Here is a 15,577-nt window from a genome sequence, read left to right on the forward strand (position 1 = left end):
GGAAGGAAGGAAGGAAGGAAGGAAGGAAGGAAGGAAGGAAGGAAGGAGAGAAAGAAGGAAGGGGGAGGGAGGGAGGAAAAAGAGAAAGACGGAAAGAAAATCACAGAACTTCTGTGACTTACAATGAGGTTACATCCTGATATACCCATCATAAGTTGAAAATATCATAAATTGAGAATGTATTTAGTATACCTAATCTACTTAGCATGATATCTTAGCCTAGCTGACCTTAAACATGCTCAGAATACTTACATTAACGTACAGTTAGACAAAATAATTTAACACAAAAGTGTTGAATATCTTTGTAATTTATTGAACACTCTACTGAAAGTGAAAAACAGAATGGTTGTTTGAGTATGGAATGGTTGTTAATGTATTGGCTGTTTCCCCTTGTGATGGTGTGACTGACAGCGAGCGGCGGCTCGCTGCTGTTGCCCAGCATCACAAGAAAGTATCATACCTCATATTGCTAGCCCAGGAAAAGATCAAAACTCAAAATTCAAAGTATGGCTTCCATAGAATGCATATCACTTTTGCACCATTGTAAAGTCAAAAAAATCAATCATAAGTTAAATCATTGTAAGTCAGGGACCACCTGTTTGGTGAAAGATTTGATGCTGTTCCATCACGTGAAGCAAAGTCAGCCACATATCAGCCTTCCATTCACTTTTCACTTTCATGAGTCTGCTATAATATCCAAATAACCATAATATATATTCATAAAGTTTTTCTTTATAATGAACTAAGTAAACTTATTTTAAAATGAAATCTTATATAATTTTAATCTTTTAATTTGAGCGTATATAAAAATCCTTTTTTTAAAAAATTTTATTATGTTATGTTAGTCACCATACAATACATCATTAGTTTTTGATGTAGTGATCCATGATTCATTGTTTTCGTGTAACACCCAGTGCTCCATGCAGTACATGCCCTCCTTAAATACGCATCACCGGGCTAACCAATCCCCCCTCTCCCCTCCCCTCTAAAACCCTGTTTGTTTCTCAGAGTCCATAGTCTCTCATGGTTCATCTCTCCCTCCAATTCCCCCCCTCATTTTTCCCTTCATTCTCCTAATGTCCTCCATGCTATTCCTTATGTTCCACAAATAAGTGAAACCATATGATAACTGACTTTCTCTGCTTGACTTAATTCACTTAGCATAATCTCCTCCAGTTCCATCCATGTTGATGTAAAAGTTGGGTATTCATCCTTCCTGATGGCTGAGTAATATTCCATTGTATATATGGACCACATCTTCTTTATCCATTCATCTGTTGAAGGGCATCTCGGCTCTTTCCACAGTTTGGCTATTGCGGACATTGCTGCTATGAACATTGGGGTGCACATGGCCCTTCTTTTCACTACATCTGTGTCTTTGGGGTAAATACCCAGTAGTGCAATTGCTGGGTCATAGAGTAGCTTTACTTTTAAATTTTTGAGGCACCTCCACACTGTTTTCCAAAGTGGCTGTACCAACTTGCATTCCCACCAACAGTGTAAGAGGGTTCCCCTTTCTTCACAACCTCTCCAAAATTTGTTGTTTCTTTCCCTGTCCATTTTTGCCATTCTAACTGGTGTAACGTGGTATCTCACTGTGGTTTTGATTTGGATTTCCCTGATGGCTAATGATGATGAATATTTTTTCATGTGTCTGTTAGCCATTTGTATGTCTTCTTCAGAGAAGTGTCTGTTCATCTCTTCTGCCCACTTTTTGACTTGATTATTTGTTTTTTGGGTGTTGAGTTTGAGAAGTTCTTTATAGATCTTGGATACCAGTCCTTTATCTGTAGTGTCATTTGCAAATACCTTCTCCCATTCTGTGGGTTGCCTCTTTGTTTTGTTGACTGTTTCCTTTGCTGTGCAGAAGCTTTTTATCTTGATGAAGTCCCGAAAGTTCATTTTTGCTTTTGTTTCACTAGCCTTTGGAGATGTATCTTGAAAGAAGTTGCTGTGGGCGATGTCAAAGAGGTTACTGCCTATGTTGTCCTCTAGGATTTTGATGGATTCCTGCCTCACATTGAGGTCTTTCATCCACTTTGAGTTTATCTTTGTGAGTGGTGTTAGAGAATGGTCGAGTTTCATTTTTCTGCATGTGGCTGTCCAATTTTCCCAGCACCATTTATTGAAGAGACTGTCTTTTTTTCATTGCATGTTTTTTCCTGCTTTGTCAAAGATTATTTGACCATAGAGTTGAGGGTCCATATCTGGGTTCTCTATTCTGTTCCATTGGTCTGTATGTCTGTTTTTGTGCCAGTACCATGCTGCTTGGTGGTCACTGATTTGTAATATAGCTTGAAATCCGGCAATGTGATGCCCCCAGCTTTGTTTTTCTTTTTCAACATCTCCTTGGCGATCCGGGGTCTTTTCTGATTCCATACAAATTTTAGGATTGTTTGTTCCAGCACTTTGAAAAATGTCATTGGAATTTTTATCGGGATGGCATTGAAGGTATAGATTGCTCTGGGTAGCATAGACATTTTAACAATGTTTATTTTTCTGATCCATGAGCATGGAATATTTTTCCATCTTTTTGTGTCTTCTTCAATTTCTTTCATGAGTGTTTTGTAGTTCCTAGAGTATAGATCCTTTACCTCTTTGGTTAGATTTATTCCGAGGTATCTTATGGTTTTTGGTGCTATTGTAAATGGAATCGTTTCTTTAATTTCTCTTTCTACAGTTGCGTTGTTAGTGTATAAGAAAGCAGCTGATTTCTGTGCATTGATTTTGTATCCTGCCACATTACTGAATTGCTGGATGTGTTCTAGTAATTTGGGGGTGGAGTCTTTTGGGTTTTCCACATAAAGTATCATGTCATCTGCGAAAAGAGAGAGTTTGACTTCTCCTTTGCCAATTTGAATACCTTTTATTTCTTTTTGTTGTCTGATTGCTGTTGCTAGGACTTCTAGTACTATGTTGAACAACAGTGGGGAGAGTGGGTACCCTTGACGTGTCCCTGATCTTAAGGGAAAGGCTCTCAGCTTTTCCCCATTGAGGATGATATTTGCTGTGGGTTTTTCATAGATGGATTTTATGAGCTTGAGGAATGTTCCCTCTATCCCTATACTCTGGAGAGTTTTAATCAGGAAAGGATGTTGTATTTTGTTTTTTGTTTTGTTTTGTTTTGTTTTGTTTTTTTAAAGATTTTTTTTATTTGACAGAGAGAGACACAGTGAGAGAGGGAACACAAGCAGGGGGAGTGGGAGAGGGAGAAGCAGGCTCCCCGCTGAGCAGGGAGCCCGATGCGGGGCTCGATCCCAGGACCCTGGGATCATGACCTGAGCCGAAGGCAGACGCTTAACGACTGAGCTACCCAGGCGCCCCAAGGATGTTGTATTTTGTCAAATGCTTTTTCTGCATCAATTGAGAGGATCATATGGTTCTTCTCCCTCCTCTTATTAATGTGTTCTATCACATTGATTGATTTGCGAATGTTGAACCACCCTTGCATCCCGGGATAAATCCCACTTGGTCGTGGTGGATGATCCTTTTAATGTATTGTTGGATCCTATTAGCTAAGATTTTGTTGAGGATTTTGGAATCCATATTCATCAGGGATATCGGTCTGAAATTCTCCTTTTTTATGGGGTCTTTGCCTGGTTTGGGGATTAAGGTAATGCTGGCCTCATAGAATGAGTTTGGAAGTTTTCCTTCTGTTTCTATTTTTTGAAACAGCTTCAGTAGAATAGGTATTATTTCTTCTTTGAATGTTTGGTAGAATTCCCCAGGGAATCCATCAGGCCCTGGACTCTTGTTTTTTGGGAGGTTTTTGATCACTGCTTCAATCTCGTTCCTGGTTATTGGCCTATTCAGGTTGTCAATTTCTTCCTGTGTCAGTCTTGGCAGTTTATAGGTTTCCAGGAAGGCATCCATTTTATCCAGGTTGCTCATCTTATTGACATATAGTTGTTGATAATAATTTCTAATAATTGTTTCTATTTCCTTGGTGTTAGTTGTGATCTCTCCCCTTTCATTCATAATTTTATTAATTTGGGTCCTTTCTCTTTTCTTTTGGATAAGTCTGGCCAGTGGTTTATCAAATTTATTAATTCTTTCAAAGAACCAACTTCTACTTTCATTGATCTGATCTACTGTGTTTCTGGTTTCTAATTCATTGATTTCTGCTCTAATTTTAATTATTTCTCTTCTAATGCGTGGCTTAGGCGTCGTTTGTTGCTTTTTCTCTAGTTCTTTAAGGTGTAGAGATAGTTGGTGAGTTCGGGATTTTTCTATTTTTTTGAGTGAGGCTTGGATGGCTATGTATTTCCCCCTTAGGACTGCCTTTGCAGTATCCCATAGGTTTTGGACCGATGTGTTTTTGTTCTCATTGATTTCTATGAATTGTTTAAGTTCTTCTTTGATTTCCTGGTTGACCCAAACATTCTTGAGCAGAGTGGTCTTTAGCTTCCAAGTGTTTGAATTTCTGCCAAATTTTTTCTTGGGATTGAGTTCCACTTTTAAAGCATTGTGGTCTGAGAATATGCAGGGAATAATCTCAATCTTTTGTTACCGGTTGAGACCTGATTTGTGACCCAGTATGTGGTCTATTCTGGAGAAAGTTCCATGTGCGCTCGAGAAGAATGAGTATTCTGTTGTTTTAGGGTGGAATGTTCTGTAAATATCTATGAGGTCCATCTGGTCCAATGTATCATTCAAAGCTCTTGTTTCCTTGTTGATTTTCTGCTTAGTGATCTGTCCATTGCTGAGAGTGGAGTATTGAGGTCTCCTACAATTAACGTATTGTTATTAATATGACTCTTTATTTTGGTTAACAGTTGGCTTATGTATATGGCTGCTCCCATGTTGGGGGCATAGATGTTTACAATTGTTAGATCTTCTTGTTGGATAGACCCTTTAAGAATGATATAGTGTCCTTCTGTTTCTCTAATTACAGACTTTAGTTTAAAATCTAATTTGTCTGATATAAGAATTGCTACCCCAGCTTTCTTTTGAGGTCTGCTGGCATGGTCCATGGCTTCCATGGATTCATGGAAGATGGATCTCCATCCCTTCACTTTCAGTCTGGATGTATCTTTAGGTTCAAAATGAGTCTCTTGTAGACAGCATATGGATGGGTCCTGTCTTTTTATCCAATCTGCAACCCTGTGCCATTTTATGGGAGTGTTTAGGCCATTCACGTTGAGAGTGATTATTGAAAGATATGAATTAATTGTCATCATGTTGCCTGTGAAGACGTTGTTTTTATAGATTGTCCCTGTAAATTTCTGTTGTAGATCACTCTTGGGGTCTTTCTCCTTTTATAGAACCCCCCTTAATATTTCTTGCAGGGCCGGCTTAGTGGTCACATATTCTTTCAGTTTCTACTGGTCATGGAAGCTCTGCATCTCTCCATCCATTCTAAATGAAAGCCTTGCCAGGTAAAGTATTCTTGGCTGCATGTTCTTCTCATTTAGTACCCTGAGTATGTCTTGCCAAGCCTTTCTGGCTTGCCAGGTCTGTGTGGATAGGTCTGACGTTATTCTGATATTCCTCCCTCTGTACGTAAGGAATCTCTTCCCCCTAACTGCCCTTAAGATCATTTCCTTGGTTCTAAGATTTGCAAGTTTTACTATTACATGCCAGGGTGCTGGCCTGTTTTCCTTGATCTTGGGAGGGGTCCTCTCTGCCTCTAGGACGTGAATGTTTGTTTCATTCCCCAGATTAGGGAAGTTCTCAGCTACAATTTGCTCAAATACATCTTCTAGTCCTCTCTCTCTCTCCACTACCTCCGGGATTCCAATTATTATGACATTGGAATGCTTCATGGTGTCACTTATTTCTCTGATTCTATTTTCATGGATTCTGAGTTGTTTTTCCCTGGCCTCCTCTTTTCCCTTTTTATCTATTATATTGTCTTCCAGGTCGCTTATTCTCTCTTCTGCCTCAGTTACCCTAGCTGTTAGATTATCTAGATTGGATTGGATCTCATTGATAGCATTTTTAAGTTCTGCCAATTCCCCTTTTATTTCTGCCCTTAGAGACTCTATGTTGCCATTAATTGATTTCTCCATTCTAGCCATTGTCTTCACAATTGCTAGCCTGAATTCCATCTCCGACATCTTGGTTATATCTGCATCCATTTGTAAATCTGCAGCATAAGTCATAATCTCTGAGTCTCTTCTATTTTGGGGGCTCCTCCTCCTAGTCATTCTGTTGATGGGTGTTTGAGGGAATGTATAGAGTCCAAATTATTGACCAGAACCCAAGCAAGATGCACCTGTTTTCTTGGGACCTTAGGGTTGCTGGCCTCTTGTTTTCCCAGCCTGTCTTCTGCGGGAGGGGCCTGCCGCACTGTTACTTAGGCAACCCTGTTTGGGCGGAATTGCCCTGCGCCCCTGTGGTTGGGGATGGGCTCAGCGGGAATCAGTTTTTGGGGCTTTTGTTCTCCGGCGCCTTTCCCTCACAGCTTTCCATGACTCTTCTGCAAGTCAGAGCAGAAGAGACCGTTTCCAACCCTCTGCCTCAGAGTGGAGAGATCGCAATCTGTTCTTCAGTGAGCTCTCCAGGCCACACTGTCTCCATTTCTGTCTGTGCTGCTATAAACTGCAGCGTCCTGGGTTGTGCGCCCCTCCGCAGCGCTCCCAGTCATGCCTCCAGGTCGGGGCATGTCTCTGCCCTTTGTGCTTCTAAAACCGCCAGCCACTCCCAGTTTGCGCGTGCGTGACCCCGCCGCTCCGGGTTTCCACCCCGGGGGCTGCCCTAAAGTCCTTTTCCCGCTGCTACCAGTCTGTGATTCTGCACCCCATCCACAGCACACGAGGCTGTCGCTCACCGGCGGTGTAGGATCTCCACAGCCAGGCTCCCTCCCGCTGCTGTTTCTCCTCCGAAATTTGCCCGCGGAATCACTGCTCCCCACTTTGTACCTCAAAACCAACCGCCTGCGATATTCTGTTTGTAGAGATCCAGATCTTCTTACATCTCAGGCTGGTTTCGTGGGTGCTCAGAGTGGTCTGGTAGATATCCAGCTCAATTCTGGGGACCAGTTGAAATAGGGTCCCCTACTCCTCCGCCATCTTTCCCCCCCATACAAATCTATTTTTGCAACTTTTAATTTGACATACATACAAATGTCTATATTAATTAATAATTGCTTATTAAGAAAATAGTTTCTTCCACTCCCAATTAAGCAAGAATACTGACTAGTCATTATTTGAAACAATTTCCATTATCACTTTAGAACTGAAGAACTTTCAGAACTAGAAATTCAACACAGTTATTGGATGCAAATTTATAATTTAGCTAGGACTTTTTTGATAGCTTAAGCTAAGCATGATAAATATTGTACTGATGAAACTTTTGCCATGTCAAGGATATTTCCAGAGCTTTTTTTTCAAATCTACAAAACATAAACTGAGTGAAAAGGCTATGGATGTAGATATTCAAGGAAGTATCAGATCCAGAACATTTGCAGAGATCATAAAAGAGCTTAGCTACCTCAACAGGTATTTAATAAAAATAAACATGATCTATTTGGTGAAAAGATTTAGTCAAATTTGTATCAGGAAAGGCAAAAATAAGCCTAGTTTTAACACTTTCCAAGATTCACTCACAAACAAACCTTTTTAATATCCATGGGCTTATGGAACTACTAGACACAGAACAGTCTTTTAAAAGAAGTAGAAAATTTATGTATTTAATACTTTGCTATCTTCAAAGCTAAAGTCTAAGAGTTTTAAAAAATCTTACTTTGAAGGAACTGGCCTTTTGTCCTAGCAAATATAAACTGATGATTTTTCCCTACTGAAGATTAGTTTTCTGTCCCAAGTGGCTTTATCATTCTGAATTCTATAGAAAACTAGGGTTTTACTCTTCATTTCCCAATGGGAAGGCACTCCTTAGATTATGATTTGCCAGCCCTGCAGCTTTGGAAAAACAAAAGCTATAGATCAGTTAGTATGCACTTATTTTTCTGAGATCTTCATTTATAGGTGTATTTCTCAAGGCAATGATGGGGATAAGCAAGAGCCGAACTCCAAGAAATGTGTCCTTTACTACTTCTACAACAACCCATTGAGGCTATCTACTGCTCAGGTCAAAGTCATCACTTTCCCCAATGATCTCAATCCACCTATTGCCTAAGGGTTTTCCACAATTTTCTTCTTCATTTTTTTTATCTTCAAATACTCTTGGATTCATCTTGGAGGAGGAAGTCAGTAACAGCTGCTAATAGAAATTATACAGAAAAATTTATATTTAGTATGAAAATATACACAAGCCAATAGACATGCTTATTTAAATCACTGATTGAATCATATACTGACGAAGTTTAGGATGTAGTTTTCCAAATCAACTTGGCCTACTTAGCTGTAAGAATTGGGCTGGCAAGTTCAATACTTCCTCCAAATTATTTGTGGTTACATAATGCATACACAATAAGGGCTTCATTTGAGTTATAGCAATATTTGATTGAATTTACAGAGTAAAAGGAACCCTAAGAGAAGAAAATGAACAGCTAGACAAGAAAGTTGTGTTCCTGATAGAGAATAGAATTGAAACAAATAGCTAGCTGGAACTGGCCTTTTGTCCTAGCAAATATAAACTGATGATTTTTCCCTACTGAAGAAAACCTGGCAAGACAAAATAGATTCCTTTAGCTAAATATAATCTATACATAACCTAGAGGCTCCACATTGGGAATAAATAGTTACCCTACTCCTGAGAACTAGTCTTCTATGTAATTTTATAAAGTCACAAGTGATTGCTCCAAGTAGAATGTTCTATAAATATATTTAAATTCTGTTTGTCTATGTCTTGCTATTCAGGAAATCCATGAATTTATGCATGTGTTAAAAATGTGGCCATCATAGCTAATGAAACTTTAACTGGATGAAAAAAGAAAGTGATTTGTTAAATGCCTCATAGCATTTGCATCAAGTCAATGTGCACAAGTTGACAAGTCAAAAATCTGATCGAAAATCACTTTTCCTGAAATGCTGGCAGAAATAGTACCACTTGCTATTTTAGTGGTGCCATAAAAGTAAACAGCCGATATCATTGAGATTGAAATGGACATTTAATAAATATATATACTTACTCAACTTATTTTTTAATGACTGAGGAATAAGAATCTATTGCTTTCATAGTTTAGGGACATTATTGAATTTGAAATAATTATGATAAGTAATAATCATTACCATACAAATGTAAAGTTGCTTAGACAGATATTCTTCAAAACTATTGTCCCCATGGGCAGTTTTTGAGCAATCACATGTATTAGCCATGTGTTAACCTTTGCAGAAAGCGAAATGGATGGACCTGATCACCCATGTATACATACAGCAGTCACCAGTCCATCTGTATATTACATTATATCCTAGCCCCTGACTCTAGTTACAGTTCATCTGTATGCTGTAGGACCTTTAGTTGAAAAGGAGTAGCACTAATATGTTTTGCCTTCTCTTAAAGTTTGGGATGGTTATGGAATTTATGTAGGTATCTACAACTGGTGAACTCGTACTCTGAGGGATGGGAGGGTAATATCCACATACATTTAATTAAAGGAATTAATTGCCCTTTGTAATTAATCAGTTGCCCTTTGCCTTCATTAACGGGTCTTCTGATATTTAATGTGTAATTTACAAATTCATACAAATTTCTTTTTTGACCTTGAGAAATGCTGTATTTAAACTAAAAAGTCAAAACATTTTTAAACAGGTTTGGAAAGGAGAGGAAGTGGGAAGAAAATCGTAAAGAAAATATTCCATTGTTGACAAATGTTTTCTTTCCTGGGAAAAAATTCTAACACTTTACATGCATATCACAGTCTTATGTCCAAGTTAAGCTAAAACAAAAACATCCCCAGGTTCAGTAACATAGAGCAGCTACACTGAGGGCAAAATGATAGTTTTCCTCCACTTCATTACTGGCATAGAAAGATATTCTAATAAACCTGGTCAAGAATAAACATGTGTATATATCCCACCACCACCACCACAACCACAAAAAAGTTATTTTAAGATATATGGGAGGAAGTTTAGCCTCAGAATTCAGAGTGTGAACATTGGAACCAGATTTCCTGGATTAAAATCCTTATATTGCTCATTAGCTCTGTGGTCAATTTTTATAACTTCTCTGTGGCTAAATTTATGAGGATACTAATAATAACAACTTGATATGTTTGTTTATATAAATTAAATGTGATCTTACATTTAAAACATTTAAAAAATGTTTTTTTACACACATGGCAAACCCTCAATGATTTCATTGTTAAATTCAAACAAAATGCCTTTACCATTAATTCATAATTGCCGCAGGCACATGAAGGAGTTGGAAGGGGGCAGACAATGATGATGGTGCTGAGTATTTTCATATTTTATTCTAAATACTCTTGTGAGACATCATCAGTCTTTTGGAGCTGCCCATGATCTAGAAACACCTCACAGTATAAAAGCCGAAAATGCTTGCTCCCTTGAACTCTCTTTGCATATAGCACGCAGCCGCATGACCCAACATCATCAACTGGATTTTCAACCAGCTAGTGATGTCCAGGAAAGGGGTTTGTGGGGCTTCTTGTCTGGCCCCTGCAGTTTTCAGACAGCAGTGGCAATGGTGCTAGTTGTGGTGTCTGGGTCACTGCCCGTACGGTCAGCCTAGCAAGCTGCCCATCCAGAACTCAGCAGTATCCTCACAATGGGTGAGTCCAGGCATTTCTTCTGGTTGCAGACGCTCCAAGCCTGCTTCCCTAACCCTCTAGAGGTTCTATGAACTATCCAGTATCCTTTTAATACCTTTCTTTTCTGCTTAAAAAACAGTGAGCATCAATTCCTGTGCAGATATAATTAAGATCTGTGACTGGTAGAATATGAGTGTTATTGAAGCCCTCTTCATAATAATGTATAATAATGTATTAATAGTGTGCTTTTAAAAAAAGTATTTAAGTGGGAAGAGAGTCAACCTCAAGTCCCATTTTTTAATCAGATTGTTGCTATTATTATTATTATTATTTTGGTGCTGAGTTGTATAAGTTCTTTATATTTTTTTCATTATGTTATGTTAGTCACCATACATTACATCATTAATTTTTGAAGTAGTGTTCCATGATTCATTGTTTGCATATAACACCCAGTGCTCATTGCAATATGTGCCCTTCTTAATACCCATCACCAGGCTAACCCATCCCCCCACCCCCTCCCCTCTGAAACCCTCAGTTTGTTTCCCAGAGTCCATAGTCTCTCATGGTTCATTATTAGATATATCATTTGCAAATAGGATTGTTTTCTTAATTTCTCCTTGTGCTACTTTGTTATTAGTGTATAGAAATGCAACAGGTTTCTATATATTAATTATGTACTCTACAACTTTACTGAACTCATTTATTAGTTCTAGTAGATTTTTGGTGGAGTCTAGGGTTTTCTGTATGTAAAGAATCATATCATCTATAAATAGTAACAGTTTTACTTTTTTTTACCAATTTGGATGCTTTTATTTGTCCTCCTCCTCCTCCTCTTCCTCCTCCTTCTTCTCCTTCTCCTTTTTCTTTTTCTTTCTTTCTTTCTTTCTTTCTTTCTTTCTTTCTTTCTTTCTTTTTTTTTTTCTTTCTTTTTTTTTTTTCTTCCTTTCTTTCTTTTTCTTTCTTTCTTTTTCTTCTTCTTCTTCTTGATTTTTTTTTTATCTGATTGCTGTAACTAAGACTTCCAGTAATACGTTGAATAAAAGTGGCAAGAATGGACATCCTTGTCTTGTTCCTAATCTTAGAAAAAAAGCTGTTTTTCACTATTAATTATGACGTTAGCTGTTTTTCATATAGGGCCTCTATTATGCTGAGGTATGTTCCCTCTAAACACACTTTATTAACAGTTTTTATCATGAGTGGGTGTTGAATTTTGTCAAATGCTTTTTTTGAATCTATCGATTTGATCATGTGGTTTTTTACCCTTCGTTTTGTTATTGTGTTGTACTACATTGATTGATTTGTAGATAATGAACCATCCTGGCATCTCTTCAGTAAGTCTCACTTGACTATGGTGGATTATTCTTTTAATGTATTTTTAAATTTGGTTTGCAACTGTTTGTTGAGGATTTTTACATCTATGTTCACCAGGAATATTGCCCTATAGTTGTCCTTTTTTTGTGGTGTCTCTTTGGTTTTGGTATCAGGGTAATGCTGGCCTCAAAGAATGAAATTGAGTTTTCCTTCTAGTTTTTGGAATAGTTTGAGCAGAGTAAGTATTAGCTCTTCCTACATGTTTAGTAGAATTCATCCATGAAGCCATCTGCGTTTGTTTGTTTAGGAGTTTTGGATTACTCGTTCAATTTCATTACTAGTAGTAATTGGTCTGTTCAGATTTTCTATTTCTTCCTGATTCAGTTTTGGACAAATGTATGTTTCTAGGAATTTATTCATTTCTTTCTAGATTTTCAAATATAATATAATTTTTCATAGTAGTCTCTCATAATCCTTTGTATTTCTGGGATTTGGTTTTTATTTCTCCTCCTTCCTTTCTGATTTTATTTCAGCCCTCTCTCTTTTCATCAGAATGAATCTAGCTAAATATTTATCAATTTTGTTTATTTTTTCAAAGAAACCAGCTCTTGGTTTTATTGATCTTTTCTACTGTAGTTTTCATCTTTATTTCATTTAGTCATGCTCTGATCTTTATTATTTCCTTCTTTCTACTAATTTTGGGATTGGGTTGTTCTTCTTTTTCTAGTTTCCTTAGGTGTATGGTTAGATTGTTTATTTGACATTTTTCTTTGTGTAGGCCTATATCAGTATAAACTTCCCCTCCTTAGAACTGCTTTCAATGCATCTCAAAGATTTTGAACTGTTGCATTTCCATTATTAGTCTCTAGTTATTTTTTATTTCCTCTTTGGCTTATTCATTGACCCAGTCATTGTTTAATAGCATGTTGTTTAACCTCTACATGTTTGTGTTTTTTCCAGTTTTCTTCTGGTAACTAATTTCTAGTTTCATACCATTATAGTTAGAAAATACACTTGATATCATTTCAATCTTCTTAACTTTACTGACACTTTTTGTGGCCTAAAGAATGTGTATTCTGCTGTTTTTGAATGGAATGTTCTGTATATATCTGTTAAGTCCACATGATCTAATTGGGTCATTCAAAGCCACTGTTTCTTTATTGATTTCTGTCTGGATGATTTATCCATTGATGTAATTAGGATGTTAAAGTCCCTTAATATTATTGTATTACTGTCAATTCCTCTCTTTATATCTGCTACTATTTGCTCTATGTATTTAGGTGCTTCTATGTTGGGTGCATAGATATTTACCATTGTTAATGATCCTTCTTGGGATTGATGCCTTTATCCTTTATCATTATGTAATACCCTTTTTATCTCTTGTTACAGTCTTTGCTTTAAAGTCTAATATATTATGTGTAGTATACATTATATATATATATATTATATTTTTATATTTTGTCTGATATAAGTATTGCTACCCCAGGTTTTTTTTTTAGCTTCCATTAGCATGGAGTATCTTTTTCCATCCCTTCACTTTCAGTCTGTGTGTGCCTTTAGATCTAAAGTAAGTCTCTTGTAGGCAGCATATAGATGGGTCTTGGTCTTTAATCCACCTTATGGTTTTGATTGAAGCATTTAGTTCATTTTTATTTAAAGTAATTATTGATAGGTATGTAGTTATTGCCATTTTGTTAACCATTTTCTAGATTTTTTCTTGTTCTTTTCTGGATTTTTTGTAGAGTGCTTCTTCTTTTAGTACTATTCTTTTTATTTTAACAGTGCATCATAAATATGTTTTCACATCAGTTAAAAAGTCTAATTTTAATGCTTGCCTAATAGTGCTAGATACATATTCATTTAGCCAATATTGTAATGTTATTGTACAAAAAATTGTCTCTAATATTTCAATATTGGAAATAATACTATAATGACACTCCTCTGCATATACTTTTTTTCACATCTGACCTACTATTTCCTTCAAATTGTAGAACATGTAAAGCACTGAGTGGGTCCCTCTGTGAAATAGGAAAAGTCTCCAAAGGTGAATCTGATATGTACATTTCACCTTTTATCTATATTAATGTGATCTTTAGAACAGCACTGTATAATAGAATTTTCTGCCATGATGGAAATGGAAATATTCTATATGCTGTACAATATGATAGCCACTAACCACACATGGCTATTGATCACTTGAAATATTGCTAGTATGACTGAGGAACAGCACTTTTAATTTTAATTAACTTAAATTATTTTAAATTTAAATATCCACATGTATACCATGTTGAACAATGTAACTCTGTATCTTTTATGACTTTTTTTCTTAATCATTATCTTACATAAACAGTATGAGGCTATCTCTGGTTTTGTATGTTCTTGTATGGTACCCTTTACCACTTCTTTTATTGGTAATGATTTGTTTGATATTTTACACCATATACACTTGGTTTCCTGTAGGAAGATAGATATAGCTTCTCCTAAATAAGAAAAATAAAAATAACTAAACAAGTGATATAATTATTTTTATGTTTTCATAGGTAATCATTAGCCTATATTTCTGGAGTCTGTTAATATCAAGAGTGTCAAAAATGACAGAGAATCTTTGTGTCAAATCTATTTTAAACAAGGCATTTGGTATATTTTTATTGCTCCTTTTTGTTGCTCCTTAGTCACCAACTTTTCAGTTTTGAACATTTCAATTAAGAAATATTTTACTACATTTAAAATTTCATCCTAGAAAACTTTAATATTTAGTTTTAGTTTTATAATGAAGTATGTAAGAGTCATTTTATTTGTCTTTAATCTCCATTAATGTCCTATCTTCCTCATTCGTGTGCTTTTATTTATTTTTAATGTTTGCCTTTGTTTTTCTAACAGCCTTAGTACTAACATACATATAAATTAATTGAGTTATAATGTTTTCCCATCAAGACTTACATCTCGTTCCACTCTTTTCTGGATTTTAAGGCTGCATCCTTGAACTATGATACCAGGTGCTTTGGGAGATTTTTGAAACCTTTTTTTTCCTGAATGGATGTTGTTATGGACTGAATTGTTCCCTCCAAATTTTATGTATTGAAACCATAACACCCATGTGACCATATTTGAAGATAAGGCCTTTAAGGAGGTAAGTTAGGTTGAATGAGGACATAGGGTGGGGCCCTAATCCAGTAGGATGGGTGTCTTCTAATAACAGGAAGATAGTCCAGAGATTCTTTCTCCATGCACAGAGAGAACAGAGGCCATGTAAGGACAAAACAAGAAGGCAACTGTGTGGGGCACCTGGGTGGCTCAGTCTGTTAGGCAACCTCCTCTTGGTTTCGGCTGGGGTGGTGATTTCGAGGTTATGTGATCGAGCCCTCAGTCAGGCTCTGCACTCCACATGGAGTCTGCATCAGATTCTTTTTCCCTCCCCCTTTGCCCCTCCCCTCCTCAAATAAATAAAATCTTTAAAAAGAAGAAGAAGAGGAAGAAGAAGAGGAAGAAGAAGAGGAAGAGGAAGAAGAGGAAGAGGAATAAGAAGAGGAAAGGGAAGAAGAAGAAGAGGAAGAAGAAGAGGAAGAGGAAGAAGAAGAAGAAAGAAAGAAGAAGAAGAAGAAGAAGAAGAAGAAGAAGAAGAAGAAGAAGAAGAAGAAGAAGAAGAAGAAGAAG

Source organism: Phoca vitulina, unplaced genomic scaffold, assembly GCF_004348235.1.
Source record: "Phoca vitulina isolate PV1807 unplaced genomic scaffold, GSC_HSeal_1.0 scaffold15, whole genome shotgun sequence".
Classification (NCBI taxonomy): Eukaryota; Metazoa; Chordata; class Mammalia; order Carnivora; family Phocidae; genus Phoca; species Phoca vitulina.